The sequence below is a fragment of the Pelodiscus sinensis genome, chromosome 7 (assembly GCF_052426305.1).
Source record: "Pelodiscus sinensis isolate ZL-2025 chromosome 7, ASM5242630v1, whole genome shotgun sequence".
Lineage (NCBI taxonomy): Eukaryota > Metazoa > Chordata > Testudines > Trionychidae > Pelodiscus > Pelodiscus sinensis.
Genome location: NC_143058.1, coordinates 7,885,759 through 7,900,954, shown reverse-complemented (window position 1 = coordinate 7,900,954; position 15,196 = coordinate 7,885,759). Strand labels below are relative to the sequence as shown.

The following is a 15,196-nucleotide window of genomic DNA, read 5'->3' as shown; positions in this document are numbered from 1 at the left end:
CCTAGCCTCTGTTTGTCAGGGTCTAGAAATGAATGACAGTAGAGGGATTACTTGCTGATTACCTGTTTCTGTTCACTCCCTCTGGGGCATCTGACATTGGACACTGTAAGAAGACAGGATACTGGGCTAGATGGACCTTTGGTCTGATCCAGTATGGCCGTTCCTATGTTCTTATAGAGTTGCATACCTTAAGCTGAGTTTCTGGGTCTAGTTTAGACCTGGCCTTACAGTGTATTGTGCATTTCTAATGTATTCAAGAATTAACATACCCAAATATGCAATGGAAGGAAACAGGATAAGTTATTTTACTGCATTTTTTCAGCATATATAAGACAGCATATCTCTTTTACCTCCTTCTGACATTGAGACAAATAAGGATCAGACAGAAGCACCAAGAAATTGAAAAGTCAGATGCAGGTACAAGTATTATCCTCTAACAAATCCCTGATAGAAAACAAAGGCAGGACCTTTTTGGTGTTGTTTACAAATGGCTAAGTGTTATTAGTAAAGCCCTTTGGATAAAACCGCAAAATGTTTAGACAGAACAACCCTGACCTCTCAAAAGTCTGTCACCTCAATCCATTTCAGGCCTCAGAGTTTACTTTCTCTTAAGGAAAGATAAAGCCAACCAACATCAGGAGTACAGGTAATCTGAGCTGCTAACTTCCTTAGCGGCAGTGCAAGTTTCCCCACACTGCTGCCACTGATACGCCTCAGTCCTACTGTAGAAAGAATACATCCATGTCTCTTGGGAACTCCCCCATTAGTCTCCATGGCCCATTCAATCCTCAGCCGATTAGAATAGTGTCACCAATTGGTATAATCAGTCTCTTCAAAGTATTTTTGGCTCAAGTTTTCAAAGGAGTCCAAGAGAATTAGACGTTCAGGTCCTACAAATACCTACATAAATCCACAGATCACCTGTCACATACTAGTTGTAATTTTAGAGAAACCAAAGGGATCATTTCGTTTATTATTGATCCCCCTGCCTGGTACGGCACTTTATAAAAGGAATTCAGTGTCTATTGAAGCAGAAGCTGTTTCCCTTCCTTCCTCCATCCAGGAGGGTGTACAGAATTTAACAGAGAGGGCCACTACCAGGGAATAGGCATCAAATAACCAAGCCATGGGTGGCTGGTAGCCCAAATGGGGGAGGACTTTGCCTTCCCAAACCGCCAGCCTGGCTCTGCTCACACTCCGCCCCTGAAATACCTGCTGTAAGAGTACTGGGGGTGGAGTGTTGCTGCCTCTGAGCACCCTCCCTCCCTGTGCTCTGAGGCTGCGGCCTTATTCCTCTCCACCTCCCTCTGGTGCAGGGGCAGGGCGGGGAGGGGGAGGCGGGAAGGAGGGAGGGATGGCTTGGCTTCTGTGTGTGTGTGTGTGAGGTCCTGGGCAGAAGGGGCGGGGCTCGGGGCTTGTCTCCCCAGCCCTATGAACCAACCCATGAACCAACCCATGAACCAACCCATCCTCTAGAATTCCATGGCAGGCCTATAAGTTAGATTAAATCTACTATATGAAGCAGGCCATTCTTAACCATATTCTACCAGGGCCTGATGAAATGCATCCTAGAATACTAAAGGAGCTGATAGAGGAGGTATCTGAGCCTCTAGCTATCATCTTTGGAAAATCATGGAAGACTGGAGAGATTCCAGAAGACTGGAAAAGGGCAAATCTAGTGTCCATCTATAAAAAGGGAAATGAGATCAACCCAGGAAACTATAGACCAGTTAGTTTAACTTCTGTGCCAGGAAAGAAAATCAAGCAAGTAATTAAGGAAATTATCTCCAAACACCTGGAAGATAATAAGGTGATAGGGAACAGCCAGCATGGATTTGTAAAGAACAATTCACGTCAAACCAATCTGATAGCTTTCTTTGATGGGATAACCAGTCTTGTGGATAAGGGAGAAGCAGTGGATGTGGTATACCTAGACTTTAGTAAGGCATTTGATACAGTCTCCCATAATATTCTTATCAATAATCTAGGCAAATACAACTTAGATGGGGCTACTATAAGGCGGGTGCATAATTGGCTGCATAACCTTTCTCAGAGAGTAGTTATTAATGGTTCACAATCCTGCTGGAAAGGTATAACAAGTGGGGTTCCACAGGGGTCTGTTTTGGGACCGGCTCTGTTCAATATCTTCATCAACGATTTAGATGTCGGCATAGAAACTATGCTTATTAAGTTTGCAGATGATACCAAGCTGGGAGGGATTGCAAGTGCTTTGGAGCATAGGGTCATCATTCAAAATGTTCTGGACAAATTGGAAAAATGGTCTGAGGTAAACCGGATGAAGCTTAAGAAGGACAAATGCAAAATGCTCCGCTTAGGAAGAAACAATCAGTTTCACACATACAGAATGGGAAACAATTGCCTTGGAAGCAGTACGGCAGAAAGGGATCTAGGGGTTATAGTGGACCACAAGCTAAATATGAGCCAACAGTGTGATGCTGTTGTGAAAAAAGCAAACATGATTGTAGGATGCATTAACAGGTGTGTTGTGAGCAAGACACGAGAAGTCATTCTTCTGCTTTACTTTGCACTGATTAGGCCTCAGTTAGAGTATTGTGTCCAGTTCTGGGCACCACATTTCAAGAAAGGTGTGGCAAAATTGGAGAAGGTCCAGAGAAGAGCAACAAGAATGATTAAAGGTCTAGAGAACATGACCTATGAAGGAAGACTGAAAGAATTGTGTTTGTTTAGTTTGGAAAAGAGAAGATTGAGAGGGGACATGATAGCGGTTTTCAGGTACCTAAAAGGGTGTCACAAGGAGGAAGGAGAAAAATTGTTCTTCCTGGCCTCTGAGGATAGAACAAGAAGCAATGGGCTTAAACTGCAGCAAGGGAGGTTTAGGTTGGACATTAGGAAAAGATTCCTAACTGTCAGGGTGATGAAACACTGGAATAAATTGCCTAGGGAGGTTGTGGAATCCCAGTCTCTGGAGATATTTAAGAGTAGGTTAGATAAATGTCTATCAGGGATGGTTTAGACAGTACTGGGTCCTACCATGAGGTTAGGGGACTAGACTTGATGACCTCTCGAGGTCCCTTCCAGTCGTAGTATTCTAAGATTCTACAGATTTTTAGAGCAGCTTTTATAGAACCCTATTTACTCTCAATCAAGCCCCATTAGTTTCAGCCATATTTGCTTCAGTAGAACTTTTCCATAAGGGCCGTTATGTTACCTTGTTTTCCTCTAGAACGTTGCAATCCTCCAAAGTGCTACAGAACAGCTCCCATGTGTGTTAGTAGCCATGTTGTAACATGCAATGTTTGGGACCTTTCCCGGGGCTTATTCCCGTGGGTGTTAAGGTGTTCTCATCACCTCATAAGGATTGCTCTCCAGAGACTATAACATGAGTTTGGCTCGGGAATTTCTGACTCAAGTCCTTGCTCTACCATAGATTTTCTGTATGATCATGGGCAAGTCACTTAGATTCTCTGGGCCTCAGCCCCCCTTCTGTACAATGTGGGTAATAGCACTTCCTTATCTGTTTGGTGGTGGCGAGGATAAATATATTAAAAGACCATGAGGTGCTTAGATTCTTCAGCAGGGGAGTCCGTGGGTGGACCGTGGGCCAAATCCAGATTGCCAGATGCTTTCAAAGAGACCCCAAATCTTTGTATTGACATTTTAACATTGTAATTCTTTTTAAATTATTTTTTCTGCTTGACTATGTTTTGACCAAAAAATTTGGACCTTGATGAAAAATAATCAATTACTCCATAATATAGTAATGGTACTATGGTAGTAAAAAGCCGAGACAGACTGAAGCATGCTAGCAGATTGGAATATCTGGGAAATTTGTTCCGGACATAGGGATGCAATGTGTCCTGTAATTTTGGCCTCTTTTATCATGATTTTTTTTAAAAGCTTAAAACTCACCCCTGAAATCAGGCATCCAAATCAGGTTTGAAATTCAAACTTCTTCCAAGGCACGGAAAGTCGAATAGTTGGCATAATGAAAAGATCCCACGTGCTTTTTCTGAGCTGGAATTTTAGTTCTGGTCTGTATCAAAGTGAGACTGTGACAGACGAGAATCAAAGAGATGCTCCCAGTTTGCACAACAGCCGTGGATGGGATATTGTAGCTGAAATTATACGAGGAAGAAATTGAGCCAATCTCAGTTTCTGCACACAAAAAATGGAGTGTAAAATTTGGACAGCAACTTTTAAGAGCAGCCACAGTGGATCCAACTCAGCCTGAGTTATCATTGAAAGAGAAAACAGTTTTTACATTTTGATTTGGCAAACTATTGAAAGAAAAAAAGAGAAGAGCTTGAAATAGCAGAATCCTTTCAGGGACATTGCAACAATACATTGTACAACTTGCCTGTAATGGCATCTTACTGAGAGACTGTGGAGCTGGCAGATGAAGGCTTTGGAGAATGAACTCCTCTGTTTATCTCAGGTAGGGGCAATAGATGCGTTCTCCACATGGGTGGCGAGTAGTGTAGGCAAGGGAAGACACTGCCTTCCCCAAACTGCCTACATGCCCTGGCTGCTGGGAAGGCTGGGGCCGCAGCGTGGCAGCCTGGCTTCCCCAGCCACCAGCAAGGCTGGAGTCCAGCGCCCAGGCCTTGTGTAGTCAACCTGTGGAACTCCTTGCCAGAGGAGGCTGTGAAGGCTAGGACTATAACAGAGTCCAGCGCCCAGGCCTTGTGTAGTCAACCTGCGGAACTCCTTGCCAGAGGAGGCTGTGAAGGCTAGGACTATAACAGAGTTTAAAGAGAAGCTAGATACTTTCATGGAGGTTAGGTCCATAAAAGGCTATTAGCCAGGGGATAGAATTGGTGTCCCTGGCCTTGTCAGAGGCTGGAGAGGGATGGCAGGAGACAAATCGCTTGATCATTGTCTTCGGTCCACCCTCTCTGGGGCACCTGGTGCTGGCCACTGTCGGCAGACAGGATACTGGGCTAGATGGACCTTTGGTCTGACCCAGTACGGCCGTTCTTATGTTCTTATGTTCAGGCCATCAGAGAGGGCTGGGGCACGATGCAGAGGCCCTGCTCCCCGGCTGCTGGACAGGGCTGGGGCCAGGGCAACTGCATGGCAGCCCCGGTCCTTCAGGTGGCCAGGAAGGATCAGGCTAGCAGTGGGCGGGGCTTGGCTCCAGGGGCGGGGCTTCAAGGGAAAGAGGCAAGGCTGTGGCTTGTCTTCCCCAGCTGGGGCTTCACCCACCGCCTATGGTTCACCACCCTGCACTGGAGGGGGGGGGCAAGAACAGATTCTGGTCTTTCTGGGTATCACATCTACCCTGTGATAACTCACAGCAACTCTGACTTGCAGCACTGGGTGGCGGAACTACAGAATTGCAGACTAGACATTTGGGCTCAGGCTGGAGCCTGAATATCTACAGTGTAGTTTTATAGCTCCGCAGCCCAAGCCCCATGCCAACCATGGCTAGATGTAACCTTCGGCTCATTTACCAATGGCTTTCTTACAGAGATTGCCCCCGGGCAATCAAACAATTAAAGCCTCCTGCGTGTGGAAGCCATTTAGCAACCCTGCCTTCGTTCATTCTGCCACCATCCCGTTGATGTCACTGGGGCTGCAGGAAGATGTATCTCGCTGGCTTTGTCTATTTAAAACAGACCGAGCAGTGGTTTTTGTGCGGTGGGCAGGGGGCGTGTCCAGCCCCGCTGGTCCCGCTGCATCTCACCATAACCAGGGGGTGCTCCAGCCTGGCTGGGTGCTGGTTAACTCGTTAAACAGATAGCTTAATTGGTTAACATTTTAAAATGGGATTTTATATCATCACTAACCCTCCCACTTATTTTTATTAACATAGCACATAAGAACATAAGAACGGCCATACTGGGTCAGACCAAAGGTCCATCTAGCCCGGTGTCCTGCCTGCTAACAGTGGCCAATACCAGATACCCCAGAGGGAGGAATCACAGCAGGTAATCCTCACGTGATCCCTTTCCTGTCACCCACTTCCAGACAAACAGAGATTAGGGACACCATTCCTACCCATCCTGGCCAATTGATGGACCTAACCATCATGAATCTATCTAGCTCTTTTTGAACCCTGTTAAAGTTCTAGCCTTCACCACATCTTAGCAGCCCCATGGTGCTCGGTGCTGTACAAACACGGAACAAAAAGATGGCCCCTGTCTTGAAGAGATAGCAGTCTAAAATAACACTATGTAATGTGTCAAAAGGGGTAGCCATGTAGGTCTGTAACTGTGAAAACAATGAGCAGCCCTGTGGCACTTCGGAGACTAACAAATTTAGGAGGCCATGAGCTTTCGGGGGTAAAACCCACTTCATCAGATGAGTTGGAGTGGAAATTACAGAATCCGGAGTATATATAACAGCAAAAGATGTTACCAGTCAATTGTAGGACCATGTTAATGAAGCTAATTAAGTCTGGGTGGATGTGTCTCATACACAGCATTTGATGTGGAGACACGAATATCAAAAGCAGGGAATTTGCCTTTGTAGTACCTTAACCAGCTGAGCTCTTCAAGCCTATGTTGATATGAAATGTGATTAGGTAAACTATTCTGTGAGCAAGAAGGGTAGGATCAAAGGAGAGAGTAGAACCCTGATTCCATCTTTCCTCTTTTTTCCTGATGGGATCCATTCTTGATCTTGTCATTCTGTTGAAAGATTATCACATGCTCCTTTCTCCCCTGACTGTTATTGTCCACCACCCTTGTCCCTCTGCTCTTCTTCAGCAATGCTGCTTATAGTGCATGTTTGAGTGTAAACCAAATCATCACCCCTTATTGGATATTAGCATATGGCTTTTGACATCTGGGCCCACCATAGAGATAAGCAGTCAGTCATTTTGTGTACAAACTCATTTTTATCACCGCCCTTTTTGCGTTTTTGATCACAGATCAGCCCCAACACGTTGATCCTATTCAAATGCCCTCATTCATATTCATTCCCATTTAAACACATTAAATTCTCATGTAAAATAATCCCCACACTCTCCAGAAGCTGTTTGTTTTTCTACTTAGGTGGCCCGAGTTCAAAGACACCTTTTAAAATATGCATAGCTTCTTAAGAGCAAAAATTACAGCTTTTAATGGTGTTTGCTTTCCATTTCATGACAATCCCTTTTCACCTTTGCTAGATTTCGTAGGGCTCCTGTATATGAAAATTCCCTTTTTAATGACAATCCAGGAGGCTAGAAATGTCATAGCTGTTGGAACACAGGTTTTTTGCCATGGCACATGGGTATATCACTGCATGAATTAGAAATAATTAGCACTCCCAACACAGCATGTCCAATTCTTTATTATTAACAAAAAAGGAAGGGGGGCGGGGAATTAGACAAGCCATACACTTCAAATCTCTCAACTTTGAATAATGAGAGAAAAGCAATAGAGTCTGTATAAAATGACCTTCAACAGCCAGCAAATATATATCGCAGGAGGCTGCTTTTCGGTAGTTGTCTCTGTGAGGGGGAGAGAAAGAGAGATGAATTTTAAGTAGAGATTAATCTAATGAGCCACGCTAATAATAATGTCTGAGGAGCGAAATAAAACTAAAAAATAAACTATCAGAACCCTCCACCAAACTAAAAGTGGATTGTTTCAGGCAATCAAAGGCAGATGAAATTAAGACAATGAAATAAAAGTGAAAGTGAAAAGAAATAAAATGGATTAAATAAAGTTATACATTAGCATGGAAATCTAGTCCCTGGCTTGGGTGGCGGGGTGGGGAAGAGATGTTTTCAGAACACAAGGACAACATGATTGACTCAGCGGAGAACACAATTAATTTAGGAGGGGAGAGGTGGAAGCCAGCCAATACAAACAAGTTGGTAAATGACTAGGTTGTTTTTTTGGCATACAGAAAAGACAAACTCATTCAGGTAGTATACATACACAAACCTATGTGCAAGTTTTCCCAGAGATTTGAATATGAAAAAAAATACGAGAAACGATCAGCCTACGCAAATCCGACAGCTGGATTAAGTTAGCTCCTGTTGTAGATTAACTGCAAGGAGAACATGATTTCTGTACATTGATTTATTAATCAAAACTATTGAACAAAAACCGGTAAAAGTTTTAAATTAATTTTTGTACTAATTGTGTGTGTGTGTGTGTGTGTATGTGTGTGTAATGGTGACAAAATGTCCCTCTCATGTTTTTGATCAGTCCTAGAGCAAGCAGGTTAAAATAGTCTGAATTTTGAGATAGAAGAAATAAAAAAGGACAGAATGAGATTAAAAGAAATTAATGACATTTCTTCCCTTTTCCGCCCCTACCTGGACTTATGCTCAACTAATAATTTTTATGAATGTGTTTGTGACCCATATATGCAGTAAATCAGGGTTACTCAACTTTGGAAGCCCCGGGGGCCACAATGATGCACACAGCACATGCCAACTTAAGTGTGGTTGCATATACATGCAAATATATATGCAAATAGCTTCTTTCACATTGATGGGCATGAATACAAAGCACTTCCCACAATGCCCCAGCACTCCCAGCACCTCCTCCCTGGGGGCTAGAAACACCGACACCCTGTACCCGTCTGTTCCAGCCAGCCTGTCTGCTTGTGTCTTTCAGTGCTCACCCTGCCTGGGAGACGCCTCGCCATTGTGGAGCGTGTTCCCATTGGAGGCCATGTTCACAAGATCCTACCCACAGGCCACGTCCTGTGTAAACCCAAACTGCGAGGGTTGCCAGGTGTCCGGTGTTCACCCCGACTGTCCGTTATTTGGGTCCCCGTCCGGTAAAAAAAACAGAAAATACTGGACATTTCCTGTTTCCCTCAGATGGAACAATTTTCCCCTGCTGCCTCTGGCGGGGGTCGGGGAGTGAGGAATGTGGGCCCATTTAAAGGTGCAGTGCCTTTTTTTTTTGCTTAACGACTTTGGTCTCCCCTTTTTTTTTCTCAACAGAATTTTTTCCCGGCAGCTTTTTTTTTTTTTTGGTGGTGGGGGGGAGAGGGTTCGGTATTTTTTGTTAAACCATCTGGCAACTCTACAAACTGCACCACAAGCCGCAAACAAACGGGTTGCAGGCTGCATGCAACCCACGGGCCACATGTTGATTGGCCCTGCAGTAAATAGTAACTTGATTATTTCTGAACTGGCAATTCACGCCTTGTTGCTGGTTCTGGAGGCACATGGTGGTGTTTTTGTTCCCCGAGGGAACATATTACCTCTGCCTGAAATGAATTTGTTTTGCTCCCTAAGCTTCTCCAATAAGCTACTCCTCCAGGTGAGTAAGGGTATCAGAATTTATCCTCAAGTCGAGGGTTTTTTTTTCTTGATTAAATGAATTTCAGTTCCAGTCCTGAAATTCTTTTTGTGACTATTCATATGAAGATTTTTTTGGCCATATCAATGTCCCTGAGCAGCAAATCAGAAAAGGCTTCAACCAGGTCAAGGCCAGTTTTCACATTCATGGACAACCGAATGAATTGATTTCAGACGATTGGAGCACCCGTAATAAATCCCTGTGCTCATCCATCTCCAGCCACAGACACATTCCCGCAGACTCACCTGCACTTGGGCATCCACCCGTGTATACTGTGCCTGCAGCTCCATTACAGCAAAGAGGGATCACAACCTTGCAGCATCCGTCAGCATTTTCTTTGTGTACAAGAAAAGAATAGAGATCTCGATTGGTTTGAACAGCCGGAACATCATTTATTTTAACAGCTGTGTGCCATTAAAAATAGTGTGCGTCATGGACCATGGGCCAGGTCAGGGGGTATGTAAAAGTCTGTATGTAAGCCTAATTGTGGGAAGTTGATCTTCGCTATAACTCCATTGAGTTACCATAAGCATGAGAGGAATTTGGGGTGAATTCAAACTGGTGTAACTCACAACTCTGTTGGCTTCTAAGCCTGTAAATCACATCAGCTTAGACTCCCATAGAATCACTTTGTAACATTCACCTTATGTCCCTTGACCACTGAATTTTTATTCCGGCCACTGAATTTTTAGTCTGACCCTGTATGTATGGCACAGTAACAATAGATCAATTACAAGTTTAAGGTTACGAGCCAGATTATTTTCTGGAAGCAAATGATGTGAATTAGAAAATAGCCGTATAAACACATTAAGCAGTTGTTCCCAATAGTTAATAACCCCACCTAATGTTGTTATCGTTTACGTAGAGTGAAACAGCTCAAGGAGCTTTACAGAACATGTCAGATACAGTGTTCCAAAGAGCTTGAAATCTTCTATAAATCAGACAATCTCTCAGCATATTACAGTAAGTACCAGTGCTTGCCAATGAGCCAGAAAATGGGTAGATGTTGCTAATGTGACATCCTCTGGATGAATGATTATTTCTTTCCCCTCACCCCCGATCCTCCCAGATCTAAATGAAAGCATCAGCTCTTTGGAACAGAAATGAGTCACCACGGTAGGAATTTCACTGTGTGATCTGGAAGACAAAAAGGAGCCTTAACTCTTTTTAGTGCAGGCGAGTCTCGCCAATTTTCCATGAGAGTTTTTAATAGAACTCTCATTTACTATACATTTTAAACCATTTTAGCTCATTTATTCCCAGCCAAGATTCATATTGGGTTGAAGGGTATATTTATTATGTCTATTTCACCGCAGGTGAGCCTCTTTTGTGTCATGGTTTTTTCCTTCAAGGGCAAGGGAAATTGTTTGAAAGATTGTGTTTGTAGTTCTCAGACGTGTCCACAAGATGGCAGAAGGCACATGTGATTCTGCATCCCACCAATAGGATAGGTGATTAATAGAGCAGTAGGCGCTCACTTTTTTTTTGAACATTTTTTTTAAAGTTCATTAGCCTAGGAAGGGGATCAAGCTAATGAGGAAACCAAGACTGAGAAAAAGTCTGATGCAGAGAGAAATACAATCTCAGAAATTAGAAAGTCTCAGAGGTTGAGCAGTGTAAGGCTGTAACTTTAAAAACAATGAGCAGTCCCATGGCGCCTTAAAGATGAACAGTAACTCCACTCCGCTGATGACGCTTGTGAGTCTATGTATTTTTGTTATTAGCTAAGGATACATCTACACAGCAACATTATTTTGAAATAACTTAGTCCGTGTCTACACAGCCGGCAGTTATTTTGAAATAATGTTGAAAGACTGTCAAGCTGGAGGACTTCTTACTCCAACTCCTGTAACGCTCATTGTACGAGGAGTAAGGAAAGTCGGAGGAAGAGCGCTCTGTTTCGAAATAAGTGCTGGGTTGACACTCCCAATTTCGAAATAAGCTATTTCCAAATAAACTACGCAATTGACGTAGCTCAAGTCGCGTAGCTTATTTTGAGTTAAACCCTGCTGTGTAGACGCACCCTCAGGTGCCACAGGACTTAGAGAAAGAGAGAAGTTTATTAATCCCCCTGCCAGGTTAGGGTTGGTCTGAGTTACCTAATCAGGGGTAGCAATATTGAGGTTAATCTGGGTTGTCATGGGTGTGATTGAGATCAGAATGTGTCCAGTCTCCCGAGTTTGTTAGAACCTGAGAATCCTGACTCCTATTCTCTCTGAATGAGCCTTGATGGAACAGGTCTGAGTGACGGTCAGCAGCACTCGGCCAACCCGTCAGAATCTAATTCTATCACTCTGTTTATAGGCAGACGACAGGGAGGCAGGAAGAAGTGTATGTGTGGAGGATACTATGCAAAAATAAACAACAGTGGGTGTTAAGACTTAGAAAATATGCCTTCTGGTTTAATTATAAGGAAACACAGAGCAGCCAGATAGGAAATTACTGAAATGCTGTGTTTTTTAGCCAAGGATGAACTACACTTAGTTAAGACTCCATTTCACATCAATGGTGGGATGACCATATTTCCTTAAGATGAATATGGGATGCCTGGCTAAATTACTCGAACACAAGTGAGTTCAATGGCCTTCACTCCGAACTGTGCAGCGCAAACGTTCAAATGAACATTGAGTGGACTGAGGCCTTGTTAAAAAGAAACACTGTGTGGCTGGAGTCTGTGTATTTACTTCCTTTAAGGTTTTCATGAGGAGAAGTGACACACACACATTTAGGGTAGCCAGATATGATCACAAAATATCTCGAACATGGTGGGGAAAAATTGGCTGAGCAAAAAAACCCCCAAAATGGGGGATCAAAGTTATTGAGCAAAAAAAAAAAAAAAAAAGGGTCACTGTGCCTTTAAATCCCCGTGCTCCCTGCTCCCCCACCCCCACCAGACACAGCAGGGGAAGAATGGCCCCACCGGCCTTCTGTGCGAGAAAATCAGAAAATATCAGACATTTCACAAGTCTGGTATTTTCTGATTTTTTACCGGACAGGGGCCACAAAATACCGGACTGTCCGGGTGAAAACCAGACACCGGGCAACCCTACACACATTTCCTACAGCTTGCTCACACGGAGATAGGGGTGACTGATTGGCCACTCTCTCTGGAGGCTCTCACATGCTACGTCTTCATCGGAATATTTTCCCCAAAAATTCTTAGCTTCTGATTTGCATTTATTACTGTCCGCTTCCCATTTCTCTCGCTTGTTTTCTCTACAGCGTTTTGCAAGGGCTTTCACCTCTCTCTCAACCAGGCTGATTTTTTTAACCAATGTGGCCTCCTCCCACCACTGGGCCTTTTTGGGCAGCGAGTGAGACATTCGTAAACAACTCCCAACGATCTCTTCCGTTGTTCTGATGAAATTCGCCCTGAGACTGGGGCTCCAGCTACCCCTGAGGTCCAAAGCACGAACTCTCCAGGAGGCCCTGTGGCCCAAGGGGCGGACGGGGAGCTCTGGCTTCAAGAGTGGCATCGTGCTGTAGCACTTTCTTGGTGCCATTCACCATGGTGCACAGAGATACAAGCACCGCCCTGACTATGCCCATCCACTTGGTGTCCCTAATGAGCAGGGTCTATTGATCCTGAACCTCACCCCCCCACCGGTGCATGTGGAAACCATCTCTGCAGAGCCATAAGACCCATTGTCTCCTCCCCATGGGAAGACACTGGAACTCACCTGCTCACCAGCCTGCCCTCCCGGGAGACCCTGATGGTTTCAGCCCTGTGGACGGTTTCCTTGCGGAGTGGAGAGACCCATAGAACATCGCACTAAGCATGAGGAGCATAAGGCCCAGGAAAACAATCCCATAACTGACCGCCCCATAAAACAGTCACAGCCCCTCCCAAACACGACTTCCTCACGACTCTGCCCCAGCTGGCCCCAGCAGATTCTGGACAACTGAGGGCTGAGCCCTGTGCAGGGTAGGCGCCGAGTGCCCAGTGCAATAAACCAAGGTAGAAAGTGCTGTGCACCCTGGGGAGAGCAGAACCCCAAATCGACTTCACACGCTAGCTGCTGCACAGCCATTGGGTCGCTCCTGCTTAGCGTGGAACTAATTGCTCATTATTAGCACCACCTCAGAGATGGGACACGTGCACCCATGGGAAACGGACTTTGTAAGCATCCTTAGTATCGAAAGCTCTCTGGCACTTTCAGAATGCAGGGAGCTCCTTCTGAATGTGGGGACCAATTGAGCAGCAGACTCTGCCTGCACATAGCAGCTGCTGACCCCGTGTGGCTGGTGGGTTGAGTTGGGTTTTTGGCGCCTCTTTCAGCTAACAAGGAAGCAGCCAATCAAGAAGGCAATACAAAGCAAAGATTCCTTCTCTAGTCACAGCCTGCGGCACAAACCTCCTCCTTCTAGACTTCACCTAACCAGCATCCTGCCAGGGTCCCATTAGGCCGTGTTGCAGGTCCTCTCGCCTCAGTGTCCCAAACAGAACCCAAACTTTTCTCCCACGGCAATGGCCTTCTGCCCCTTTCATTCTCAGCAATCACCGGCTCCTGTCTTCACTTTCCTCTCTTATAGGCCCCACCTGTGCCTTGAAAGGTCATCAAGTCCAGTCCCCTTCCCTCATAGTAGCACCAACCACCATCTAGAGCAGTGGTCTCCAACCTTTTTACACCCAAGATCACTTTTAAACCTCAGAACAGGTGAAGATCTACCGCCCCGCCCCTTCCTTATAGCCCCGCCCTCTATTCTCCTGTCCATCACTTGTTATCCCCAGCCCTTATACACTATGTTAAACAGTTTAAATTATGCAATATATAAAATTAAAATCACATGTTTATAGTTATGAAATAAATGGTCTGTTTTTAATTCATGCTATTTAAATGTCAAATGAAGCATTTACAATTATACATTCTGTTCTCTGCTATTTTGTAAATCTAAAATCAAGTATTGATAATTATATATTTTTTCTTCCAATAACAAAGTCTCAGTGTGACACCTGTGACTGAAGAGTATCTGCCAGTGTCTTGAAGTCTGGGTTGTAGTCTGAGATTGCTAGTTGTATATAGTCCATCAGATGGGCATCTGTGATCCTGCGCTCAGCCTGGGAAGCTTGCTGCAGCACAGCTGGAGCTAGACGCAGCCTCCCTGGGCTGAGCACAGGGCAGCCGGGCTGGAGGGAAGAGAAGTGGTTGCCCGGCCAGCTGGCCATGGCGCTTAGCCAGGGTGCACCAAGCTCCACGTGGGCAAGTGCAGAGGAGAAGCTGCCGATCAGCTGGAGCGCGGGGCAGCCTCTTTCAGCTGAAAGCCACAGTCAGCTTGCTGGGGTGTTTCAGTCCTCCCGACCTCCCAGCTCTCACCATTCCTCACAGCTACTCACCCGTGTTGTTGCTCGGTGAGTAGCTGCTCCTCAAATGAGAAAATCTAATGTAAATGTACTGTGCATGCGCGCAGTTCAGAGAGGGCTCAAGAGCTACCCTTAGAGCCCCTGAGATCTACTGGTAGATCGCGATCTACTGGTTGGTGACCACGGATCTAGACCATCCCTGATAGATGTCTATCTAACCTGCTTTTGAACATCTCCAGAGATGGAGATTCCACAGTTTCCCTAGACAACTTATTCCAGTGTTTAACCATCCTGACAGTTAGGAAGTTTTTCCTCATGTCCAACTTAAACCTCCCTTGCTGCAATTTAAGCTTCTTGTGCTATCACCAGTGGTTAAGGAGAACAATTTTTCTCCCTCCTCCTTGTATCACCCATTTAGGTATTTGTCCACAATGTCCAGTTTGACTCTTCCCTTCCCTTCAGCATGACAAATTTGAAAGGAAGCCTTGATTGCTTTTAGCTTCCCTACCAATTTAGAAGTGTCACCAAACGTTCTGTCGGTGATATCCTAGGGTGTGTCTAGACTACATGCCTCTGTCGACGGAGGCATGTAGATTAGCCAGATCGGCAGAGGGAAATGAAGCCGTGATTAAAATAATCGCGGCTTCATTTAAATTTA

The 15,196-nt window shown here is 44.9% G+C and overlaps 1 long non-coding RNA gene across 1 annotated transcript; it reads right to left on the bottom strand.

Annotated features, from left to right (window-relative positions):
- Window positions 1–7,244: 7,244 nt before the first annotated feature.
- LOC142830139 (uncharacterized) lies at window positions 7,245–9,473 on the bottom strand. Its single transcript, XR_012905108.2, has 2 exons — window positions 8,548–9,473; window positions 7,245–7,420 (listed from the first exon to the last, which is right to left on the bottom strand). It is a non-coding gene; the product is annotated as an uncharacterized LOC142830139 (long non-coding RNA).
- Between the last annotated feature and the right edge of the window lie 5,723 nt (window positions 9,474–15,196).